At 38.5% G+C, this 17,660-nt stretch overlaps 1 protein-coding gene across 3 annotated transcripts in view; it reads left to right on the top strand.

The window, feature by feature from the left end:
• The first annotated feature begins 3,549 nt into the window (after positions 1-3,549).
• Positions 3,550-17,660, top strand: part of LOC134343391 (granzyme K-like) — a 53,883-nt gene continuing 39,772 nt past the window's right edge. For all 3 annotated transcript variants that reach the window (XM_063042095.1, XM_063042096.1, XM_063042094.1), the window contains exon 1: positions 3,550-3,787. The gene's annotated coding sequence lies outside the window, so the exon portion shown is untranslated. The remainder of the gene's footprint in view (positions 3,788-17,660) is intronic.

The raw sequence follows: 17,660 nt of genomic DNA, 5'->3' as shown, positions 1-17,660 counted from the left end.
AATATTGTTGTGAGATGGACTCAAGAAAGCTTTCAAAGTGCTCCCTCAAGTGGCCACTCTCTCGGAATCAGAATCAGGTTTAATATCACCAGCATAGGTTGGGAAATTCTTTCTCTTTGCGGCAGCTGTACAAATCAATACAGAAGAATAGAGGGAAAAAACATGAATTACAGTAAATATAAGTAGTGCAAAAATAAGTATATACAAAGCAATGAGATGATTCAATATCCATTCAGAAATCGGATGGCAGAGGGGATGAAGCTGTTCCTGAATTGTTGAGTATGTGCCTTCAGGCTCCTGTACCTCCTTCTTGATGGTTGCCATGAGAACAGGGCATGTGCTGGGTGATGGACGCCACCTTATTGAGGCATCGCTCCTTGAGATGGAGGCTAGTACCCATGATGGAGCTGAATAATTATATAACTCTCTGCAGGTTATTGCGATCCTGTGCAGTCCCATGCAGCCAGTTAGACTGCTCTCCACGGTACAACTGTAGAAATTTGCGAGTGTCTTTGGTGACCTACCAAATCTCATCAAACTCCTAATGAAATATAGCCACTGTTGTGCTGCGTGCTTTGCTCCCTGCTCTACTCACTTCACACTTACGACTGTGGCTGTGCACAGCTCCAATGCCATGTTTAAGTTTACTGCTGACACCACTGTCATAGCAAATCAAAGTTGGTGACATATCAGCATATAGAAAGGGGTATTAAAATCTGACTGAGTGGTGGCGCAACAACAACCTCTTTCTCAATTTCACCAAGACCAAGGAGAAGATTATTGACCTCAGGAGAAGGAAACCAGAGGTCCATAAGCCTGTCCTGATTGGGGGATCAGAGGTGGAGAGGGTCAGTAACTTTAAATTCCTCAGTGTTGTCATTTCAGTGGATCTGTCCTGGGCCCAGCGAGTCAGTGTAATTATGAAGAAAACACGGCAGTGCCTCTACTTCCTTAGGAGATTGCAAACACTCGGCATGGCAACTAAAACTTTGACAAACTGCTATAGCTGTGTGATACTAGCTGCGTCACAGCCTGATATGTAACACCTTGTTTGTAATGGAAAATCCTACAAGAAGTAGTGGATGTGACCCAGTCCATCATGGGTAAAGTCCTCCCCACCGCTGAGCACATCTGCACGGAGCATTGTTGCAGGAAGGCAGCATCCATCATCAGGGACCCCCACCAGCCAGGTCATGCTCTCTTCTCATTGCTGCCATCAGGAGGAAGGTACAGGAGCCTCAGGTCTCACACCTCCAGGTCAGCAACATTTATTACCCCTCAAGCATCAGGCTCTTGAGCTAAAGAGATAACTTCATTGATCTTCACTTGTCCTGTCAGTGACCTGTTCCCACCTGTCATGGACTCCTCATCTATGTTCTTGATATTTATTGCTTGCTTGCTTGTTTGTTTGTTTATCTAGCCACCTATTTATTTATTTATTTATTCATTCATTCATTCATTTATTCATTCACTTATCTATTTCTTTATTTCTTTCATTTTCCTTTTTGTATTTGCAGAGTTTATTTATTGCCTTTTGCACACTGCTTGCCTGCTCTGTTAGTTGATCTTTCATTGATTCTTTCATATTATTAGACTTATTCAGTGTCCCCGCAAGAAAATAAATTTCAGTGTTGGAAATGGTGGCGTAAATGTAGTTCGATATTAAATTTTGAACTTTGAACTTCTGAAACATTCTGTATGAAACCCACTCTTACTGGGTGTCCCTGGAAACAGCTTGTTAACCCCTCGCTGACAGCCACTGGATTCTGCGGTGAATACGCCACCTTTCCCTGGCTTCATACGTCTCGGATGTTTACAGCTTTGATCCCACTAAATCCGTGAGGTTGGGATGTCTTGCCCACCTAAACTCGAGTTTGTGTGAATGCTGTGTGATATACTGCCCCCAGCAAGAAATAACAGATCGTACACTGCACACAATTTATAAATAAGTTTATTTAAGATAGCTAATTAAAGCAAACAGCTATTAAATGAAAGGAAAAAGATACAAAAGGGGCCCATTACTTTTAAACAGTCAAATGTGCACTTAAGTTGGAGTTCATCTTGAACTTGTTTGTCACTCACGCGCTAGGCCCTTGCTCTGTGTGAAAGCACATACCACCATTCAAAGGTCTCTTAAAATTCACCTCACAGAAATCGGTCTCCCATGGGAGTATTGATTCTAGCTTCTTGAAGCCATTCATCTGCACAGAGCACCTTGTACAACAGGGATGGCATCCTCAGCCATCTTGCCTCCTGTCTTCTCCCAGGTCCTGCCAACAAAGACCTTCAACCCAGCATTCTCTAGAACCTTCTCCCAATTCCACTACCCTGATTGGCTGACAGCACATTCCTAAGTTGAATAACAAGTCTCCGTAGAGATTGTTAAGAGCACCAAATTTCTTGGTGTTCACCTGGTGGAGAATCTCACCTGGTCCCTCAAAAGCAGCTCCATAGCAAAGAAAGCCCAGCAGTGTCTCTACTTTCTGTGAAGGCTGAGAAAAGTCCATCTCCCACCCCCCATGCTCACCACATTCTACAGAGGCTGTATTGAGAGCATCCTGAGCAGCTGCATCACTGCCTGGTTCAGAAATTGCACCATCTCGGATCGCAAGTCCCTGCAGTGGATAGTGAGGTCAGCTGAGAAGATCATCGGGGTCTCTCTTCCCACCATTACAGACATTTACACCACACGCTGCATCCGCAAAGCAAACAGCATTATGAAGTACCCCACGCACCCCTCATACAAATTCTTCTCCCTCCTGCCATCTGGCAAAAGACACCAAAGCATTCAGGCTCTCACGACTAACTCCTCAATAACCAGAGCCTGGACTGACACCAACCTACCACCCTCTACTGTGCCTATTGTCTTGTTTATTATTTATTGTAAAGCCTGCACTGTTTTGTGCACTTTATGCAGTCCTGGGTAGGTCTGCAGTCTAGTGTAGTTTTTCTATTGTTATACATAGTTCAGTGTAGTTTTTGTATTGTTTCATGTAGCACCATGGTCCTGAAAAATGTTGTCTCGCTTTTACTGTGTACTGTACCAGCAGTTATGGTCGAAATGACAATAAAAAGTGACTTGATTTGACTTGACTGAAGCCTCTTATCTGAGCTTAAACCCAAACAAGCTGAAAACAGAACAGACTGCTCTTACAGAACTGCTAAAATGAAATACCTATAGCATAGCAGTAAAATTCTTAACCAGGACATTACATGTAACACTGAGGTTGTCCTCTGTCCAAGTCTTTATCTCCCTTCAAACTGGTTTGACAGATTTAATCAGCGGTTGGTGTGCAGGAATTAGCACCACGGGTAAGTCTTCAGAGAATCCAATGGGAAGCAGCTTCCTATGCACTAGGGATGTTGGTATAAACCAGGTCTAATGTGTTCCAGCCTCTGGAAGCAAAGTCAACATATGTCAGATGGGGGTGTGCCTTATTCTGATGGTTGAAATTCACTCCTTTGTGATTGGTTAGTTTAGAACTGCAGCTGTTCTTCCCTTTGGATAACTGCCTGGTGTCCTGTTTCAAAGACCCTCAGTATAAAAAATTGCATGTGTAATATCCAACAGTGTCTTGTTATCATAAGAAAGATGTAAAGGGAGAACATTTACAGCATTTGCTCGAGCTGGAGTGGCCACTGTGACTGGATGGGCCACCATCTTGAAGCGTGAGAAAGACAAACTAACCCATTAGTTATTCTTGGCAAACCGTCTCTCCAGAAAAACCTACATGAAATTCATATTGTAGCTCATTTAGGTACTTTTTTGGAATTTATGAATTTTAAGGTAAGCACTCTTTTCATTGAAATATGAATTTTCCTTACAATTGGTTTGTTCCAATTTTGATATAGAAGTCTGCAAAATTATGTTTTGAAAGCTAAATAAAAATTGCTTCTAGGTTTTCTGTCTGCGGGAACTCTTTAAAATGAGTCGCTGTTGGTCACCGTGGAATCCTTTGAACTGCAGGCCAATAGCCCCAAGGCAGAAATAGTTGCTGCAGAGATCACAGAATCTTTGTTTGGAGCCTTCTTTAAGACTGAAAGGAAAGTCCTTCACTTTAACTCTGGCTGTTAACTCTGGGTTATTTTTCTTTAATGTGATCTCTCTTCTAATATATAAACTGTTAGCCGATTTGTCATATACCCTTTTTCGATTTTCACTTGAATCCTTTGGAATGTGTAAACTTGCAGTTGGATCTCCTTTTCTGTGCTTGATCCAATGACTTTCAAACTTCTTTAACTCCTGATGAAATTTTGTAAGTGGTAATGAGCAACCATTTCTCTCACAACTTCCGCTGAATTTCTGTCATAAATATTCTGTTGGAATTCTTTTCCAAGTCTTTTTGATGCCTGTTAAATAAAAAAATTATTCATTGATGTGGATGATTTAGTTCATTCAGGTTTGTGTTATTAGGATTTTTAAATCCAATCGTCAAATTCCCTTGCCAAAAGTGAACACCAATATATATTTATGGAATAGGTAGCAGAACAAATAATCTTACTGTTCTTACTAACAAGTTTGTGCATATCGAATATATGACACCATTTCCTTTCTATAATTGCCAGCCACAGTGCTGTGAATTGTCCAATTTTTGTTTGACGGTAATGTTGCTTGTCATGTAGAACATCTACCAGTAGGTGGCTGTGTAATGTAGTAGTAGCCCTTCAGATTATTTAACTAATTTTTGCTGGATTCTTGTGTATTTTAGAGAACAATTTGACCATTATATTTTTCCTTACAAGAAGGAATTGGAGGCAATATCCTTCTTGAAGTTCACCTGATCTTTGTGGCAAAGTTATGCCCTACAGTCAATAAATTAGAGCTTTCAGAATTATAACCCAGTGATGATGAAGGAAAGATGATATATTTTTTACAACTGCATGCTATGACTTAAAGGTAAACATCAAGCTGAAAGATGCTGTGATGTTCCCAAGCACCGGCTGCCTCTGTTGCAAGTATAACGAAGAGTCAGGTATAGGACTATAATTTATAGGTGGCAGGGCAAGTTGGGAAGACTTCTCATAACAAAACGTGCAGTATGCTTGAGTTTAATATTAGTGTAATAGAAAGCAGAAGTAAGGAAGTCACACTGAATTTTATAAAAAAGCTACGGATGGAATTATTTATATGATTATGTTCTTTATAGGATCACAGTTTAGGAATGATAGCAAGGCTTTAGGAATACTGATTTGGCATGGCATCTAAAATCTCGACAAACTTCCTATAGATGTGTGGTGGAGAGTATATAGCTGGCTGCAGCACAGTCTGGTATGGAAACACCAATGCCCCTGAAGGGAAAATCCTATAAAATGTAGTGGACACAGCCCAGTCCATCACGGGTAAAGCCCTCCCCATCATTGAACACGTATACATGGAGCGTTGCCACAGGAAAGCAGCATCCACCATCAGCGACCGCCACCACCCAGGTCATGCTGTTTGCTTGCTGTTGTCATCGGGAAGAAGATACAGAGTCCTCAGGACTCACAGCACCAGGTTCAGCAACAGTTATTATTCTCCATCAACCTTCAGGCTCTGGAACCAGAGGGGATAATTACACTCAACTTCACTTGCCCCATCGCTGAACTGTTACCACAAACTATGGACTTACTTTCAATGACTCTTCGTCTCCTGTTCTCAATATTTATTGCTTATTTATTTATTTATGTATGTATGTATGTATTTATTTATTCAATTATTTATTTAGTCATTCATTTTTTTCATTCTTTTTGTATCTACACAGTTTGTGTCTTTTGGGTACTAGTTAAAGACATAAGTTGGTGTGGACTTCCATTAATTTTATTATGGTTATTATTCAATTATGGATTTATTGAGTATGCCTACAAGAAAATCAATCTCAGGGTTGTATATGGTGACATATATGGACTTTGATAATAAATTTACTTTGGAATTTTAACTTTGAGTACTGTTGAAGAGGTTAAATGAAGTGATACCAGAGAGAGATTCAAGAAACTGATCAAGGAGATGATCAGTAGGAAGTTCAATGTGGGTATTAAAAAGCAAGAAATGGTGACGGAAGGATCACTAACCAAAGAATACTAATTTACAGTGGACGGTAAAAGGCTTGAAGGATTGGAAGTGTGATGGCCGCTGATTCCACAGTCACCTTTGAATGATCATTCTCTATATAGCTGAGGGAAATGTTGATTAGTGTGGAGAAAGTGCAGACTGGGACTAATGGTATTTCCCTGACAAAATGAAGTCACTGTGGTACATCTGATAGTGGGGCGACCTAACAGATCCAGCAAGCTGTGTTCAGTCATGGTGTCTCAGCTGTCTGTGTGGAGTTTGCATGGTCACCCTGTGATCGTGTGTTTTCTCTGGATGCTCCAATATCCTTCTACATCCCACTAATGTCCAGGTTGGCAGGTTATTTAATTGCTCCTAGTGTTCAAGTTAATGGTAGAGTCGGGGGAATTGATGGGAATACGGATGGGGGGTGGGGAGGGAATTAATCCGGATTAGTGAAGGATTTCTGTACATGGGTGCTGATGGCTGCCATGAACTCAGTGGGGAGAGGGGCCTGCATCCGTGTTGTATGATGTAATGATTCCATGAATTGTCAAAGGAACAATGAAGTGAACAGATTTCTTCCGTGAACTAGCAGGATGTGAGGCAAAGACGAGGTTCCCGCCAGTTCATCTTCCAAACATCACTACAATAGGAGGGCAGAATGGGAAAAATACAAAGCAAGCATTAGAATTTATCAAGACAGCAAAAAATCTGTTGGAAACCAGTCACATTTGGCACAAAATTGCCAGGTTCAGAAGCCAGAGGTCTAGGATCCAGAAGGACAAAAATCCAGCGACAAGAGTTTGAATCCCACCACAGAAGGTAATGGAAATAAATTCAAATAATTAGATAAATGAGGAATTAAAGATAGACTCTGTTTAGAAATACAGATGTTTCACCAATGTCCGTCAGGAAAGGAAATCTGCCAGCCTTACCTGGACTGGCCCTTAACATGACTCCACCCCCTCAGTTTAAGGACAATTAGAAATGGACAAGAATGCCAGCATTAGTAGCTACACTTTCAACAGATGAACCAACAAATTAGCACAAAGGATTACAGATATGCCATTGAAATTAACATACAACAGCTCTGAGCAAATGCATGATTGCAGCATAGGACTGTGCAATTGGCCTTTAAGTAATCTTGAGAACATATATTTAGTACCTGAGTCAGTGTTGGGCACGTAGCCAAGCAGTTAAGGCGTTTGATGTAGTGATCTGAAGGTCGCTAGTTCGAGCTTAGCTGTGGCAGCGTGTTTGTGACCTTGAGCAAGGCACTTAACCACACATTGCTCTCGTGTCTGTGCGAGGAGTGGTGCCCCACACAGACTTCCAATCTGCACCTTGTAAGGCATGAAAATGCCCGACTCAGGCCCCTCATGGTCTAAGTCGACATTCCCTTCCCCTGAACCAGCATGATATCATTTTCTGGAGTTTTTGAGTTAAACTCTGGGTGACGAATCATCTTCATTATTACTATTGTCTTCCTCCCTTTTTGTTTCTTAGAAAGCGAATCTACTCCAAGGACCACTCTAGATTGTTTTATTTGACAAAGCCTAAGTTAACAAATTTCACAACACTTGCCGATGATAATAAACCTGATTCTGATTGGAAAGGTGACTGAGGTATACACGATTCCAGAAAGCACATGAAAAGCAATGGTCTCGGGACATTGTACCTTTATTTATCATGATATCTATGAGCATGAAATACCAATTTTACAAAATCATAAAGCAAACGAACTTCCCTCTTACTTTCTTTTAATTGCACTTAATTCCTTCAGTTCTTTGTTCTTATTTCACTTTCATTCTCTAGTATTTCTGGCAGATTTTAGTATCATCTTTCCTGAAGACTGATACAAAGTGATTATTCAATTTCTCTGCCATTTATGTATTTTCCATGATAAATTGTCCTGCCTCCTGCCTACAAAGGACAAATATCAGCACCAAGTAGCATTTTGCATTTTAACTTAATCTACCAAAGTTCCTACGGTATATGAATAAACTCTTCTCAGGCTTCAAGCCGTGCACAAGTATTGATTATAGCAAATGTTTCGATGAGAAACTCTGCCATCATCTTCAGGGACAATGCCTGGGTATGTCTAGTCAGGTGGTATTTTTATCCTTATATTCTGTCCCTCCTGATTGGTTAGTCCGCATCCAATCAGGTCTCTGCTCTCCTACCTTGATTACAATTAAATTCCAGTTCTTACTTAGAGCAAGACCTTTGTCTTTGTTGAAATTCTTTTCCTCTAGTTTTATTTCAATGTCTTCCTTTACCAAGTGGTTCTGAAAACCATTGGTACTGTACAGTAGTTTTGTGCTGTCGAAGTCAATCCTATGACCATTGTGAATGCAATGTTCTGCTACCGCCAATTTCTCCAGGTAACCCAAATGGATACACCTCCTGTGCTCCATGATGGGCGTTTCCACCGTGCGTTCAATCTGGCTGATAGACACTGGCGGTAGCAATGGATTCCTCCTCGTTGTTAAGTTCCCTCGTTTTACTGTCAGCCCTTTTAAGGACCAGATTGATTTCTTTCAGCTTGTAGCCATTCTGCATGAACGTCATTTGTAATCGTCTTATTTCCTCGGAGAGACACTCAGGGTCGGAAATAGTTTTCGTACGGTTAAGCAAAGTAGAAAGAACTGCTCTGCATTGGGAGGCGTGATGAGGGCTATTAGTATTAAGGTATAAGTCAGTGTTAGTGGGTTCCCGATAGATGCCATGTCTGAGGCTTCCATCCAGTTTCCGTCACCTTAGAATGTCCAGGAGCAGTAGGCAACCATTCTTCTCCATCTGCATCATAAATTGTATGTTTGGATGTTTACTGTTCAGATGTTTGTGAAACTGTTGGAGAGCCTGGAGTCCATGAGGCCACAATATGAAGGTGTCACCACCATTACACCTCCCAACGTAGAGTGGTACTTTCTACTTCGATTAACTGTGCGAACATACTGAAATTTGTGAAAGGGACCACACAATAGTCAAGACAATGCCATCAATATGGATAATTGATGCCATTGTCTTCAGTCCCTGTTGTGATCTCTATCCTTGATCTTGAATTACATCCCTCATTCTAGCAATTGTTTGAGCTGTTTGCTTCCTTGGTGCTGGATTCAACAGTGATACATTTTTCTGGTCAGATATCTCTACTAAATCTGCTGATTTCCATTCTGAAACATTATAACTTCCATTTTGTAGGTGCTTTGCAGCAGAAAAATGCTCAGCCGATCAGTCAGCATTTGTGGAAGTGAAATTTCTACTTAATTCTCTGAGTGTTTCCTCGTACACTGCATGTTTACTCACTCATTCCCTTAATAATGGGAATGTGTTTCACATTACTTCTTAAAAACTTTTATCCAACCTTCTTTCTTGCTTTAAGACCGTGCGTGAGGAGGAGAGGAGAGGGAGAAAGAGATAGAGAGGTGAGAGTTGGAAGGGCATGAGAGAGAGAGAGGGGAGACAGGAAAAGACAGAAGAGAAGGGGAGGAAGATAAAGAGAGAGAAAGATAGGAAGAGAATGTGTGTGAAAGAGAAAGAGGCAGTGAAAAAGAGAGGATGAAGGGAGGAGAGAGAAATAAAGAGAGAGAGGGGAGATGAAGAAAGCAGAGGGAGATGGAGAGAGAGATAGAAAGAGAGAGGGAGATGCAGAGAGAGAGAGAGAGAGAGAGAGAGAGAGAGGGAGAGGGAGATGGAGAGAGACAGAAGGAAGGAGATGAAGAAAGAAGAGAGAGATAGTGTGTGTGTCTGCGACAGAGAGTTGCAGTTACAACTACATGAAGGTCTCTATTGTTGGCCAAGCAAACGAGAGATTCATTTTCCTTAACCTCCATAGAAAAAGCTGTCCATTTTCATAAAGGTTTATACATGCTGAGCTAAACCAGGAAAACCTGCATGTTACCATAATGACTTGCATTGCCAATAGAGTATGTCTTATTCTATCATGCTGACTCTCCCCTTTGCTTTGGTCAGAAAGAATACGTATACTACTTTCAGATCAGATTATCAGGAAATCCAAGGCCTGGATGATTTGTGAACCCAATCCAGTGCCAACTGGAGGGCATTATAGGGTCTAAAGTCCAAAGGGGGAAATTTAATAGAGATTTATGAGTTGATGGAAGTAGATATTATAGCAATGATTCAGAGCCATTTGGACAGACACATGAACAGACAGACAATGAAGATATGTGGACCATGTACAAGCAGATATTCACATGCTATCATGATCAGCACAGACTTAGTGGGCTGGAGGTGTTTGCTCTACTGCTCTATATTCTGTGTAAGTGTCTGGTCACTTTCATTGGAGGTTGGATTAAATAAATAACTTCCTTCCAAGTTTATTATAAATTAAAAATAACTTAGGTGTGATCACACAAGAAACAATCATGAAACCATCACTGTACAAACCATCATCTTCCTAGCAGCGGTGTTTAAGTAGCAAAACCAGGAATATTTGTTTTCATTTAAGAAACTAGTTTTGACGGTCTCCCGTTGGTAGTCCATGGAATACGACGCGTGTGGTGCTGCTCCTAACTTTGATTACCTACCTCACACTGCTAGATCCATTTAGAGTTTGAAGATTTATTACTTTTACTGAAGGTTTTATGATTTAATTACGATGGCAACGAAAAAAAATCTGGAGAAACCGTTGTTGAAACTGACCCAACAGAGCAATCAGCGGATTCCTTACTTCAGAAAGAATGATCTCTTTAATGGAAGATATGAATACTAAGATTGATAGCCCGGTGAAGGCTAATGAAAAGTTTGAAAAAATTATCTTCATCATCCAGGAATCTTGCGGCAATCTGGAAATCCAATTCGAGGCACTCATGAAGACTACTAGCAGAATTAAAAGAGACATGGAGGCAATGAATCAAGTTATTAAAGAAAAAGAATTAAAGATACCGACTATGGAAAAGAAAATTAATGAGTCTACTTCGGAAGTATTGAGAATTAAGAAGAGAACGGTTGATCTGGAAAGTAGAAGCCGCAGGATGAATTTACGCATACGGGGTTTGCCTGAATATACGGAATCTGGTGAACCATTAAAATATTTTACAGATATGTTACATTCACTTTTTAGTGAAATACTTGAAGCCCCTCCGATGACAGATAGAGCCCATCGTTTTCTCTGCCCAAAGCCTTCACCTGAGATGAAACCTGGCCATGTGATACTATGTCTGCACTATTTTACAACTAAAGAAGCGATTCTCCGAGATGAAAGGAAGTGAGGGAAGCTCGTCTTTAATGGGGCAGCTATTCCTATAATTGAAGATTTTTCTCCAGAGGTTTATGCTGAAAGAGTTAAATATCGGGAAGTGATGGCTGAACTTTATAAGAATAATTGCCATCCTTCTTTGCACTTCCCGGCTCATCTGAGAATCTCTCCACCTAATAATCGCCCCAAATGGATTGACTCCCCAGAAGAGGGTTGGAGATTCATAAAAGAGTTCAAATCCGTTGCACAAGCAACTTGAACGATTAATCATTTGCTGGGAGTCGTTGAAATGGGAAAAACTTTAATACTTAATATAGTTTTGGTTTTAATGTACACATATTTACTTACTTTTTTATTGACTTGTAAGTGGCTAGCACTATTAATTGGTTGGATTTATCCTTTTTTGAATATATGATTAACATATTTTAAATGAATTCAAGGTGGCCGATGTCAGTTTGGTTCCAACCTCTGTTAGGCATAATATCAAAAAATTTGAAATTGTTTACTTCTTCCTTTTTTATGTTTTGTCTTATAGTTAGTGGTGTTAATACATAACTGTCTGAGAAGAGCCTGCCAATCGGAGACAGGGGATAAGGGATAGTAGTTTAGCATGCTGTCTGCCTATTGGATGCTTTCCGGGCTTTGGGGGAAGGGGATTGAGGTTATTAGATTAGGTGTTTTCTGACTGGGCAATCCTGAGAGGTTTTTCTGTCAATCATGTTGCTTTTTAAAAAATTTTTGATCAAGTTCATGTTTTGTTTTTCCTGGTAGATTTGATTTATGCTTATGCAATACACTTTACAAAATCTTATATTAAATTTTAAATATGGATGGCAATACAATTAATATAATATCTTGGAATTTGAATGGTACAAACCAACCTATTAAGCGGAAAAAGATCTTTAAGAAATTAAAAACACTTCAGGCTGATATTACTTTTGCACAGGAGACCCATATTCGTAGCCCATATTTTGGAGAGGCTGTCGACTTCATTCTTTATCAGTAACTAGACTAAGAGGGGTATTTATTTTTATTGAATCTAAAAACCATTTTGTACATTTTAATACTGTTACTGATTCAACTGGAAGATATTTAATTTTTACTGGTCTATTATGTGGTCAAAAGGTGGCTCTAGTGTGTGTTTATGCACCTAATATAGATAAGCCTGAATTTTTTAAGAAACTATTTTCTGCGCTGCCAATGAGCACAAGTTGATTGTGGGCGGTGACTACAATTGCTGTTTAAATCCTTCGATTGATAGGTCATCAAACAATCTGTTGCTTCCTAATAAGGCTGCGACTTTCATTGACTATTTTTTTGAATTGGAATACGGTTTGGTTGCTATCTGGAGATTTATAAATCCTAAAGATAGCGATTTTTCTTTCTTTTCGCATGTATGTCATAAATACTCAAAAATTAATTATTTTTCGCTGGACACGCAATTGGTGCCCTTTGTTGTCAAATGCACGTATGATGTCACCACGTTATTGGACCACGCACGTATGAAATTAACATTTAGATTTCCTGATAACATTTTAAAATCTTCTCAGTGGAGATTTAATACTACATTATTACAGGACTTAACTTTTGTGCGTTTTACTAAAGAACACACTTCTTTATTTTTTGAATTAAATAGAACTGAGGGAATGTCAAATTTGGTTATTTGGGATACGATGAAATCTTTTCTTAGGGGACAGATAATTTCAGATTCAGTAGCTTTAAGAAGGAAAACAAATGCGGAACTTTTAGTGATTACTAACAGGATTAAAGAAATAGATAAAGTTTATTCAGTAACACCTAATGAAGATCTTTATCAGGAAAGGGTGGAACTTCAAACACAGCATGATTTGCTTTTGACCTATCCCATTGAGCAGCAACTTCTCAAATCTAAAAGTCCGTTTTACATACATGGGAATAAGTCAGGCAAATTGTTAGCTGGTCAATTAAAAGCAGATATGGCTAGAAGGCAGATTTTGAAAATACGAAGAGCTGATAGAAGTGAAACGTCAGATGGTCAGGAAATTAATAAGGTATTTCTGGATTTCTATTCTAACCTTTATAAATCTGAGTTTTCAGACAATACTACTTCTATGAATAGATTTTTGCAAAAGCTGAATATACCTAAAATTTCGACTCAAGATATGAATACATTAGATGCGCCTATTAAACAAGAGAAAATAACAAGGGCTATATCCTCTCTTCAATCAGGTAAGGCTCCGGGACCAGATGGATATACAGTGGAATTTTTTAAGACCTTTACTGAGATACTTACACCTCATTTATGTCAAGTTTTCACTGATTCTATATCCTCTGGGACTCTCCCGAAAACTTTTTATGAGGCATTAATTTCACTAATTCCTAAAAAAGATAAATATTTATCTGAATGTGCCTGTTATAGACCAATTTCTTTACTAAATGTGGATTCTAAAATTCTTTCTAAAATTTTGGCTAATAGGATTGATAATATTTTACCTAAGGTTACCTCTAACGATCAGACTGGATTTATTAAGAATAGATATTCACACTTTAATATTCAGAGACTATTGAACATGATTTATTCCTCTCCATCCAAATAACCTGAATGTTTCATTTCCCTTGACGCAGAGAAAGCCTTTGATAGGGTGGAGTGGTTTTATTTATTTGAAATTTTTGAAGATTTAATTATGGTCCGGGTTTTATTTCCTGGATCAAATTGATCTATCAAGCTCCTATGGCTGCGGTTATAACTAACAATCAAAAATCACCCTATTTTAGACTATACAGAGGTACCCGGCAGGGCTGTCCTCTTAGTCCTTTGTTATTTAATTTGGCTCTAGAATTTCTTGCTATTGCTTTTCGGAACTCCAATAGTATTGTATTTATACTTATACTTTATACTTTATTGTTGCCAAACAATTGATACTAGAACGTACAATTATCACAGCGATATTCGCGCTCCCTGGAGTACAAATCGATAGTAAATATTAAAAATTTAAATTATAAATCATAAATAGAAAATAGAAAAGGGAAAGTAAGGTAGTGCAAAAAAACCGAGAGGCAGGTCCGGATATTTGGAGGGTACGGCCCAGATCAGGGTCAGGATCCGTTCAGCAGTCTTATCACAGTGAAAGAAACTGTTCCCAAATCTGGCCATACAGTCTTCAAGCTCCTGAATATTCAGGGTATTAAGAGAGGGGATAAAATGCATAAGGTTTTGTTGTATGCAGATGACTTGTTAGTCTACATTTCAGATCTTGAGAAATCTGTTCCTTCTGTGTTATCCATATTCTCTGAATTTAGTGTTTTTCTGGATATAAGTTAAATTTATACAAAAGTGAGCTATTTCCCATTAATAATCATTTGTCTCAGTATGAGCAGTTACCTTTTAGTATTGCTAAAAATCAATTTACTTATCTTGGTATTAAAGTTACTAAGAATTTTAAAGATCTATATAAATATAATTTTCTTCCGTTAATTGATTATACCCAACAATTACTTTCCACATGGTCTCTTATGACGCTATCATTAATTGGTTGAATTAACGCTATTAAAATGATAGTTCTACCGAAATTTTTATATATATTTCAAGCAGTTCCTTCATTTGTTCCTGAATGGTTTTTTGATAGAATAGACTCTAAAAGTTTATCCTGTATTTGGAACAACAGAAATCCTAGATTGAGTAAACCTTTATTGCAGAAATTCAAAAAGGACAGTGGTATGGCTTTGCCAAATCTTAGATTGTACTACTGGGCAATTAATATTCGATATATTACTTGTTGGATTCATTATTCAGACATATATGACTGTCCTTTATGGGTGGATATGGAGAAAAACTCGGTGAAGGGGTATTCCTTGGCCGCTTCACTGGGAGCTCCTCTTCCATTTCTTTTCTCTAAACTTGGTATGCAGGACCTTAATCCTATTATTAAACATACATTAAGAATTTGGTTTCAGTTTCGCAGATGTTTTGAATTACATAATTCTGTCCTTTCTAGTAAAATATATCGTAATTATTTTTTTAAACCGTCAATTTTAGATCATGCTTTTTCAATTTGAGAAAACCAAAGGAATAATAACTTTTTCGGATTTGTTTATAGGGGATTGTTTAATGCCTTTTACTCAGCCAGAGGATATATTTAATTTATCTAATGTACACTTTTTTAGATATTTACAAATTAGGAATTTTTTACGTACTTTGCTTCCAAATTATCCCTCCGCTTATCCATCTAATATAATAGATACCCTCTTCCAGGTTAAACCACTCCAAAAAGGATTAATAGCAACAATTTATAAATGGTTATTGAATTTACGAATGATACCTAATGATAAAATTAAAACTGACTGGGAATTGGAATTTCAGGAGTTACTTTCAATGGAGTAAAATTTTTCATCTGGTAAATACTTCACCTACTTGTGCCCATCATTCCTTGATACAGTTCAGGGTAGTGCATCGGGCACATATGTCAAAGGATAAATTAGCCCGTATTTTTTCTAGTATTAATCCTATTTGTGATAGATGTCATACTCAGGTGGCCACTTTAACTCACATGTTTTGGTCCTGCATAAAGTTGGAGAATTTTTGGAAAGATGTTTTTAAAACCTTATCAAAAGTACTGGATCTGGATTTACCACCAAACTTATTTACAGCTATTTTTGGGATTATTCCATCGGAAGCAGGATATACGCCTGCTTCCACTCAGCAGATGATAGCCTTTTCAACCCTATTGGCTAGGAAAGCCATTTTACTTAAATGGAAGGACCCTAACCCTCCTACTGCCTTTTATTGGCTTTCCTTTATCATGTCCTGTTTTAGTCTAGAGAAAATAAGAAGTCGGTTATTGGATACATCCTTTAAATTTGAAGAAATCTGGTGACCTTTTATCCAATATTTTCATATGATCTGATTTTTGTACTGATTCTCTTCCAGCTATTTTTTCAGAACCTTGTATCTGATCAGAAAGTCTCTTTTCTCTCGGTTTTTCTCTCAGGATGGACTGCCCAGTCCTTTTTTTTCAGTTTAGAATAGTGTTTTTGTTTCTTCTTTTCATTTCTAAAAATTTCTAATAGTCCTTCCTTTCTTCAAAAATTGATAAGAGGAGAATGAATTACATTCTTTTTTCTTTCTGTATTATACATTCTATATCAAATTTATACTTTATAGATCAACACTATGTGTGATTCTGATATTGTTTATTTTACCTTCTGTATGTACTGTTACTGACATATAAATCAGAGATATTCTCCTCTTGTTTGAATACCCACTTCTTTTGAAATCAATTGGAAAAAAAAAGAAAGAAAGAAAAGAACTAGTTTAATAATATTTAATTTATTCTGCCATCATAAGCATAGTTTATGACCTTTATTCCCACGGGCAGGTTTGCTAGAGCTGTTCGGAAGGGTTTAAAACTAATTTAGCTGGAAGTGGGAACCAGAGTGAAGGGATTCAGGATAGGACAGATAGTAAAAAAAACAAAGATAACGTGCAGTCAGACTGTCAGGAAGGGCAGACAGATGATAGGACAAAATTGCAGCTGCATGGTGCGTATTTGTGCGTTACAGATGCAGAATCAAAAGGAATGCAATTACAGTACTCAAAGTGTTATATCTCAATGCACAGAGTATAAGAAATAAGGTGGATGATCTTGTTGCACTATTACAGATTGTCAGGTATGATGTTGTGACCATCACTGAATCGTGGCTAAAAGGATGATTGTAGTTGGGTGCTGAATGTCCAAGGTTATACGTTGTGTTGGAGAGATAGGAAGGTCGGCAGAGGGGGAGGAAAAACAAAGTGAAAACAAAGGGGAAGGCATACAACAAAGCAAAAATTTAAAGGAATAGATATTTAGGGCGCTTTTCAAAACCTACAAAGAGCGACTAAAAGAATCATTAGAAGGGAAAAGATGAAATATGAAAGCAAGCTAGCAAACAATATCAAAGTGGACAGTAAAAATTTGTCATGTATGCAAAAAATAAAATAAAGATGAGAGTGGATGTCGGACCACTAGAAAGTGAGGCTGAAGAAATAGTATTGATGGATGCAAAGGTGGCAGGTGAACTATATGAGTATTTTGCATCAGTTTTTACTGAGTGAAGACACTAGCAGTGTGCCAGATGTTGAAGGGCGCAAGGGAAGAGAAGTGAGTGCATTTACTATTACAAGGGATAAGGTGCTCAAAAAGCTGAAATATCTAAGGGTACGTAAGACAACTGGACCAGATAAACTGCACCCTAGGCTTCTGAAAGAGGTAGTGTTAGAGATCGGGGAGGCATCCGTAATGATCTTTTATAAATCATTGGACTCGGGCATGGTTCTGGAGGACTGGAAAATTGTAAATGTGACTCCACTCTTCAAGAAAGGAGGAAGGCAGCAGAAAGGAAATTATAGACCAGTTAGCCTGACCTCAGTGGTTGGGATGATGTTGGAGT

The sequence above is a fragment of the Mobula hypostoma genome, chromosome 3, assembly GCF_963921235.1.
Source record: "Mobula hypostoma chromosome 3, sMobHyp1.1, whole genome shotgun sequence".
In the NCBI taxonomy this organism is placed as follows: Eukaryota; Metazoa; Chordata; class Chondrichthyes; order Myliobatiformes; family Myliobatidae; genus Mobula; species Mobula hypostoma.
This window is presented reverse-complemented; position numbering and strand designations above follow the sequence as displayed.